Raw genomic sequence first — 9,267 nt, 5'->3', positions numbered from 1 at the left:
TTTATTTTTCGGCTGACCATTCAAAATTGAGCCTAATTTCCTTCATATAAAATGCGCACCCTTTCTATTTGGCTTTAATCCTACAGGACATTCCAAATTCCATAACACCCATAGCCACCCTCCGCCTGTTACCTACCCCGGTCGGGCTGCTGGTAATCTCTTGCACCTGCCAGTGAAGGCAGTACCCCTCTCCACCCCACCCCACCCCACCCTTTCCTGTCCTGGGCAGAGTGGCCAGCCGAGGTCAGCACCTGTGTAAACGACAAGGTGTGAGCTACAACAGCTTGTTCTGAATGTGCACGATAAACACTCTGACCTGACCTGACATATATATTCAGTGAAAACGAATCAACATTATATTCAGTACTGACTTTGAAATAAAACACAATACGCTGAGTAATCATAAATCGAGTATTCTGCTATTATTGAATGATACAAGATGATCAAGATAAACAAAGTGAAATTACAGAAAACTATAGAAACTACATAAAAGTAAAAACAAGTACTATAGTTACTTTAGTGCATTTTACCAGTAGATCTGATTGCATTGCGTCGACTCCCATGTCCAGGTGACATTTCGTTTGTAAATAATATGAAAAGAAGAACAATGTATAGTCTCATTAATACTGGTCTACATGATACAAATGGTCTTATCCCCAAAATATAAGATTTATCAAACATATGTTCTACCAAGACTCCTGTTTGGCATGGAAGTATTGCAGCTGAAGATTTCAGATTTGGAGAGCTTAATGATATTCCATCACACTAGTCTACGAATGTCCCAGTCTCTACCACAACGGACTGCAATTGGTGTACCGCATGTCATCCTTGGAGCATTACCCATATCTGCAGAGCTTCACAGAAGACAACTCAGTTTCCTGTATCTTGTGTAAAGCCGTAACAAAACTGCAATCCAAGAACTAGTGATCAGACCAACTGCTGTTAATGTGAACAATCCTTGATCCTTCTTTTGCCGAGTTGCTGATACATTGAACTCTATCAGTTACCCAGTTTGAATAAACTGCTTAACCATCTACCAACAACATTGGCGTGGAAAAGAATAGTCACTAAACAAATGAATTTATTTTTGGGGACAAACAAATGTGTTGCTGACTTTGAATATGATGAATTTGTCCTCTGTGTGTACTGGCAGTACATATCATATTTGGGACTCACTAGAATCAACAATGACTGAAGTTCAGAAAGGAGTCACCAGAGTGCAAATGATAACAGGGATCTATATGTGTCAAACAAACAAATGCAAATTCAGTCACTATTAAATAGATCCAATCTTCCCACTATGTCGTATTGAAGATGAAGACATTATTCATGTACTAATGTCCTGAATACGAACCATTAAGAAAACGTTATATGACATACATTAATAGAGAGCGTATAAAGTTGGAATCAAAATGTAAAGACACAACTCGTTTAACACAAATCATCCTGGACAGTACACATCTGTATCAGTATAAGGAAAACTTGAGCTTAGACCGGTTAAATCGCCTGTCTATAGAACTGTGTGATAAAATACATCCTGGACAGTATACATCTGTATCAGTATAAGGACAGTTTGAACTTAGACCGGTTAAATCGCCTGTCTATAGATATGTGCGATAAAATACATTTGAAATGAATCACTGCATCAAGAGTATAATGGCTGCTTGTAATTCAATCTCAATCTAAATCTCATTTAAATGGAAATATATTCAAATATTTATACACATTCTAATGAAATTGTTTACTATATCTACAAGGGTGTAGTCGTTGGTTCACCTGTGGGGAGGTGGTTCAATACGGAGAAGAAGAAGACAACGACCAATAACTACAGTAGTATATTTGGGACACAAATTTATATTTTTCTTTCTTTAAAGATCTCGAACTCTCAACTTACATTGTGTAGTGCGCTCAACTTGCTATGTCGAGGGAGCAGGATCAAGATGGGGTTTTTTCTCGTCCCAACCAGAACCCCAAGACTGGTATATCAAACGTCATTACAAGGCTTATCAAAGTGAATATAAAATACCCCTTACTGCTACTGGAAAAAATTATCTTCAGACAACAATTTATTATGTCGACTGTTCAACATTATAAATCTCATCATCAAGTATGTTTTTCTCTTTCTTAGTTTTTCTTGCAATTATCTTTTTCGCTGTGCAGTCCTAATGCAGAAGGTAAGCACTAGACATAAGACAAGAGCTCGAGATAATAAGTCGAGCACTCAAAATAATATGCCAAATGTTCGAGATCTTTTAAGTTTAGTAAAATAAGTGTGTCGTAAATACAATATGGTGGTACATTTAGGACACACACACATTTGTTTCTTACTTCAGAGATCTGAAACTATTGATTTATTATCCAGAGATATCGACTTGTTATGTTAAGTGGTCAACTTATTATGTTGAGCTCTTGACTTGATATTTCGAGCACTTGACTTATTATTTACTATAAACAGGTATAAATATAGTGTAACGGTGTGTTATTGATTTTGACATTTTATCTTTTATCTAATTAGCTTTTACATTCTACCATTTCAATTGTCAAGAATGACCAGTTTGATTCGACAAAGGGGTCGCTAGGCCAGAACATTGCAGAGGGGTTCGAAATCATGAGGAAAACTTTCAAATGTCACGCCAATCACTATGCACATCGTGGTGCCCCAGGCCGAAATGTCCTACTATCCGACCTTACTGTAAAAACAAAAATGCACCTGCTTTTCAGGCAGCAGAATCATGAACAGATATCATATGCACTCTACTATGATGACTTCATTTATGACTTTTACTTGGCATTTCATCACCCCTCGGATGACGAAACATTGTGTCATGGATCTGTTTGCTGCGCATATGTAGCTGATGACACGTCTCTGTTAGAAAAATATGTCCAGTTGCATTTGAATGAGGCGAATCTCTGGTGCAGCCATAACAGGATGTCTCTTAATTTAAGAAAAAACCTAAAACAACAGACAAAACAAAAAATAACTTGACCAAAATTTTGGGAGCCTATTCAAAACATTCTACAAAAAAAAGAAGAAGAAAAAAAAAACCTTTTAAAAATCCAAAATCAAGCTGCAAGACATTACTGAAAAAAGCAAAGAAACATCCACTGCAGAAATAATCAACTCTCTTAAATGGCTCAAAATCAAAGAGAAAATTGGCTTTAGAACCTGTCAGTTTGTCTACAAGGCCCTCAACCTTCTAACTCCATCATATCTATAAACAATGTTTCAAACAATTTCAGAAATTCACTCCTTAAATCTCAGGTCAATTCAACATAATTCTTTATGAATTACAACCAAGAACAGAACTTTATTGCCATAGTTTTTTCATGCACGGGTGCTAAACTATGGAACACACTACCTTCAAAGATAAACTATTCTCAATCCCTCGCCTTATTCAAAGGCAGCTAGTTTAAGTACTTCAAATGTTAATACATTTTGAGCTAATGCACCTTTGTAGTTAATATTATTGTATGTTTGTTTGTTAAAATAATTATAATGTATTGAGCTGTCACTGATTCAAGTTTCTTCACAAATGGATTTAAATATCCATAATATGTGCTATTGTTCCTTCTGTTGTGTACCTGCGTTTCTCATGCATTGTTATATATATCATATCACATGTATGTTGATGTTGTTTGTATGAATGCATGTATGTATAATATGCATGTAGATACGAGCGGGCCTCATGTGAGACCAGTCACTTTGTACTGAATGTGTTTATGTGTTTTATTATTATTATTATTTTATTATTATTATTATATTGCATTGCACAGGTAGAAATTAAGAAATAGTTTCACTGCCCCGAGGGATTAGTAGCCTAGAAACGTTACTTGTCCCCAGGGAAATTCACTGGTCCCCACCCGCTCCATAAGCTGTTCAAGGAATGCACATTACGAATGTTGTGTCTCTTTGACTGCATATAATGAACAATGCATATATATTCAAATGAATGCAAGTGAAATAATGTTTTTGAAGTTTATAATTTTATATTTCTTTCACAGCCATTCCAAGGTTTGCAGCCTTTGTCACATATTTAGCTAATAACGTTTTTTTAAAAGATCAAAATTACATATGTAATAAGCTTGCGGACAGTCTAGTCTGTCTGTTATTTTACTGTGTTATTTGCCTTGAAGACAGTTCAGCAATGCGTCTGTGTTCATCGACTGACAGCTTACCATTTCGGTTCATTACAATTGGCGATGGGTAGGATACGATTATATATATGTATATATATTGTTTTATTTGTAAGTTTTAATTGAGTTGTGTTGGAAATCTTGAAAATAACGTTTATGATCAAAGCTGTTGATATCTAGTGTCAATATGTATTTGTTTAGTTTCAGTTATGAGTATCCCTAAGAAGGAATCAAAGTCGTTCAGTATTGGAAGGGGGGGGGGGGGGGGGGCTGTCCGTTTATTTAGTGAAGGGTGTTCTGTTGGAATAAAAAGGCTTCTTTTTCAGCCCAAGACTTTTAATGTGGAAAAGGAGGACGAGTGGTTGAAAACATTCCTGCTATATACACAGTGTTCAAGGGGATGAGGAACAGAAAGTTAAATTGTTGGATTTATATATAACTGTAAGAGCACGGAAAATATACCATGATGTAGGGGGAAGTGATTGTGATGATTTTGATGATTTGGTGAAAGTGTTAGGCGATAGGTTTAGGCATAGAGGAAGTGGAATTTTAGCAAATGTGGAATTTAAAGTTGTTGAATTGGGCCGTAGCAACGCTATATAGATTTTGCTATAACAGTGCGTAGGTTGGCACAAGAGGCATATCCCATATTAGTAGGCAAAGCGTTAGAACAGATGAGTGTTGTGGAATTGATTAGTAAGATTGATCAAAAGGAATTCAGATTGTTGATGCGACATAAATACTTTGATACTTTGAATGATGCAGTGGCTTTCATAATTGAGTGGGAAACTATTGAAAAGGCCGATAGGGAGGAAAACAGAGTTCCAGTTGCCGGAATACAAACCAATTTGGACATAGAGAATTTGACTTCTATTAATCATTGTTTGAGTAGGGATATGAAAGAACTGGAAAATGCACACAGAGTACAGACAAGGGAAATGTCATCCACACTAAAATGTGATAAAAGTCCCAATAAATGTTGTTGGAACTGTGGTAAATTTTGCCATTTAGCTATACAATGCAGGAGACCACTGGCTAAACGTTGTTTTAGTTCTGGAAGGTTTGGACATTTGGCAAACTCTTGTGGAGCCTGTTCTAATAGTATCGATATTCGGAAAGAGCAGGCATTCAATCTGCATATCATGAGCAAGAGCGAAACAAATTAAAAGGGTAAGGAAGATGGTGTCGAGAATAGAAACCGCCTGTCGACACAAACATTGGGTGGGCTGGTCTGGACTGTCCTACTTATGTTGTACTGGGCAAGGTTAATGGTCAGTTAGTTCATATTATGTTGGATACTGGAGAGTCCATATCCACGATTAGTGAAACATTTTGGAAAACCATTGCAGAAATGCCATCTTTGTCTTCGTCAGACATTGATTTGGTTGCTTTAGGCGCGAATTCGATCCATCATCTGGGCATAGCAGAGCTGAATTTATGTCTGGGCAATAATAGGATAAAAAAGTCCATGATAGTGGTACAAAATCTGGAAATGACGTTATTTTAGGAGCAGATTTCCTTACCAGAACTGGAGCAATAATAGACTTAAAAACAACGAGGTGAAACAACTATTGTGGTACCTGCTAGACATGGACTGCTGTTTGCAGCAAAATTAGACGGGGTGTTTATTGGTGAATGTTGTGTTGAAGTAAATGGTGGCTATGAATTTGGTTGGTGACTTCCAAAGATGGTTTAATTCTAGTTAGAGTTGTAAATTTAAATAACGTAGACAAGAAAATGTCCAAGGGAAGTTGTTTACGGAAGTTAGTTGAAGTGGACACTAATGTTAGTGGTGAATTATTTGCATCATTTATTAAAGGTACAACATTTGGTGAATTAAGCCCAGAACACAATAAGCAAGTACAAAGCTTGTTGGGAAGTTTTCCCGGTGTTTTCTCAACGGGCCCTTATGATTTGGTATGAACTGATCGAGTAAAACATAACATTGACACTCGGAGTCATGATACTATTAAACAGTCGCCACAACGAATCCCATGTTTTAAACAACACGACGTTAGAAAAATTATCAATGAAATGTTAGAACGTGGAATCATTAGACCTTCCGATTATCCGCGGGCTTCACCCATTGCTCTGGTCAAAAAGAAAGATGGTGGTACACGATTCTGTGTTGATTATCTGAAGTTGAATGAATTAACGGTAAAAGATGCATACCAATTACCCAGAATAGATGTATTGGATCATTTATCTAATGCAAGTTGGTTTTCCTCATTAGATCTAGCCTCGGAATACTGGGATGTAGAGGTAGCCCAGTTGGTAAATGTAAGACTGCGTTTTGTGTTCCCGGGGGTTTATACGAGCTCAACGTGATGCCCTTTGGACTTTGTAATGCCCCTAAAACATTTCAACATCTGATGGATCGTGTGTTCTCTGGACTGCAAGGAGTAACTTGTATGATTTATATTGATGATTGTGTAGTTTATACCAGTGGCTCATTTGAGAAACATTTGGAGAGTTTGTCCGTTTGCTATGAAGGAAGTGACGTATTTGGGTCATACAATCTCGGAGCATGGAGTTTCGGCAGACCCAACAAAGGAGATACTTTTGTTTGGAACCTGTCAGAAGGCTTTCGAAAAGCTGAATACACTGTTAACTAGCAGTTCTATTTTGGCTTATCCTGACTTTGGAAAGGAATTCATTTTAGACACTGAGGCAAGTGATGTTGGTAATGGGTTTGTGTTAAGTCAAGTTCAAGGTATAAGCACAAATAAAAGTGTGTTAAATGCTTCATTAACTAAAGCATGTCTTCCTTCCTTCTGTTAATGATTGTATCACAATCTCAGATGTAACATGTAGATCATTGGTATTACAAGTACAGCCAAGTTAAAATAAATTAATTTTAAACAAATTCAATTTGAACATTATATTACAATTAAACATACAAAATATTACACAAGACAAATGAACCTAATGAACTGTTCCATACTATACTCTGTCAAAAAAGTACCGCATGGGCGGAATATTCATGGAATTAGTCAAGCCTGTCTTAAGCGGCCACACAAGGGAGTAGATAAAAGTCGCCGCTTAAGACAGGTGACCGCTGATTACAGGTTGCCACATATAGTCTTTAAAATATTTGTTGTTGTTTCTTGTTTTACCGTCTGTACTGCTAATCAATGTTGACTATAAATCAATTGATGACATGTCTCCTTCAGAAAAAATTAAAATGGAATGTATTAAATTACCCGTTCTCAACAAGTTTGTTATCTTTTTCTATTTAATTATTTAATTCCTACTTCATGCGGTGTATTGTCATAGTAAGTAAATCTACAAATATCAAGCGTAGCCTGCCCAGAGGCAATTAGATGCATTGCAGAGTCATATTTTCTTAATTGATACAGTAGAGATGTCGGGACTGAATGGGTACTAGTATTCCTGAAGGTGTGAAGATCGGTTATTTGCTGCACCTTATCTCTGTTGTTAAAATGCCCCTTTTGTATAACAGTACGAATTTATTGTGGCCGCTTAATACAGGTATTTTAACGATTTGGGATCCGATTTAGGTGGCCGCTGGCCGCGTTAGACAGGTGACCGCTTATTACAGGTGCATTTACATTATAAATCATTTGGGAGGGGAAAAAGTGGCCGCTTAAGGCAAGTGACCGCTGATTACAGGTGGCCGCTAAGACAGGTTTGACTGTATCTCTTTAATACAAAGTGGCATAATTTCGTTATTTATGATCGTATCACAGTCAAATTTGACATGAGTATGTGACAATGTTCTTGCTATGGACACACAGCAGTGGAAGCGTTTCCGTCACCAAACAGCGTCGCACGAGTGCGCTGAAATCATTACCTTGTGTGGCCACCAGCAGCAGCAATCACTGCACGACATCTCCTTAGTGTAGACTGAATGGGTATCTGAATCCGGGCATGTGGAATGCTAGCCCATTCTTCCTGCAGTCCATGCCACAATTGCGGAAGCGTCTGAGGCTCCAGGTCACGCTGGCGTACACGTCTGTCCAGTTCATCCCATAGATGTTCAATGGCGTTGAGATCTGGCGATCTTTATGGCCATGGCAGCACATTAATGTTCTCATTCTGTAGGAAATCCATTGTTACACGTGTCCTGCTGAAAGAGTTCTCTCTGTCAATCCAAAATGGGAAGCATGTGACGGCGAAGAAAGTTATCCCGGTAGCATACAGCTTCAGGTTGCCTTGTACAAGTTCACTTCTGCCGGTGTATGAGATGGCTCCTCACATCATGACACTCCCTCCACCGAATCTGTCAACTTAGGCGACGCAGTTGTTGGCAAAACGTTCATTGCGGCGCCTGTAAACACGTTGTCGTCCATCACGTATTATTTTTATTATTATTTTTTTTTTTTTTTTTTTTTTTTTATTATTATATATATTTTTTTTTTTTAAATCAGTTCCCGATGAGTTCCCATGGTCACAAAGAACGGAACCGAAAGTGTTTCGCAAGCAATTTGAAATCCTATGGCCTGTAACTGCTAGAGCTGTAGTACAGAATTCATGTTCCACTAACCTTGTACATCTTGTTCTGTGAAAATAACTAACAAACCACTGCAATCTGCCAAGTCAGACACATTCTTAGTTTTCAGTTTTCAGGTCAGCTTAAATAATTCTGAAAAGAGAACGTTAAAGCATTAGACCTTAAAAGATTTTTTTTTTTTAAATTGGAAATAAAATGATGGATGTTCCAGTGACATATTCACTTGTCCCACATACTTGACAACTTTTCCTCATGTAGTAGAAAAACATGAACAAACATTAATCAGAGTTTAGTAGTATAAACTAGGGCCAACAAATATATATTGCTGGTCTGGTCAGCATGTGTGTGTCAAATTTTGGAAATGTGGGGTTTTGAAATAAAAATAAACTAGTCACGTGACTAATTTTTCCCAAAATGTGACCATAACTGAGCACCACACCAGGGTGTATGGTAAACTAGATATAACAATCTTTCAAATGAGCTCTACAGGGGTTTAAACAATATTTAAAAACGTACTTGCCCATAATATTTTTCCATTTGCCCGTCCAAAATATTTGCTTGTCAAATATGTAATTCTTACCAATTATTGACCGTCATTCGGGGCAATATCAAGTTTTATGCTGTCCTTATATTAAACAAGCCTTTGTCAATAATTAATT

This window comes from Gigantopelta aegis, chromosome 12 (genome assembly GCF_016097555.1).
Source record: "Gigantopelta aegis isolate Gae_Host chromosome 12, Gae_host_genome, whole genome shotgun sequence".
Lineage (NCBI taxonomy): Eukaryota > Metazoa > Mollusca > Gastropoda > Neomphalida > Peltospiridae > Gigantopelta > Gigantopelta aegis.
The sequence above is the reverse complement of the archived record's forward strand: the minus strand, read 5'-3'. Positions refer to the sequence as shown.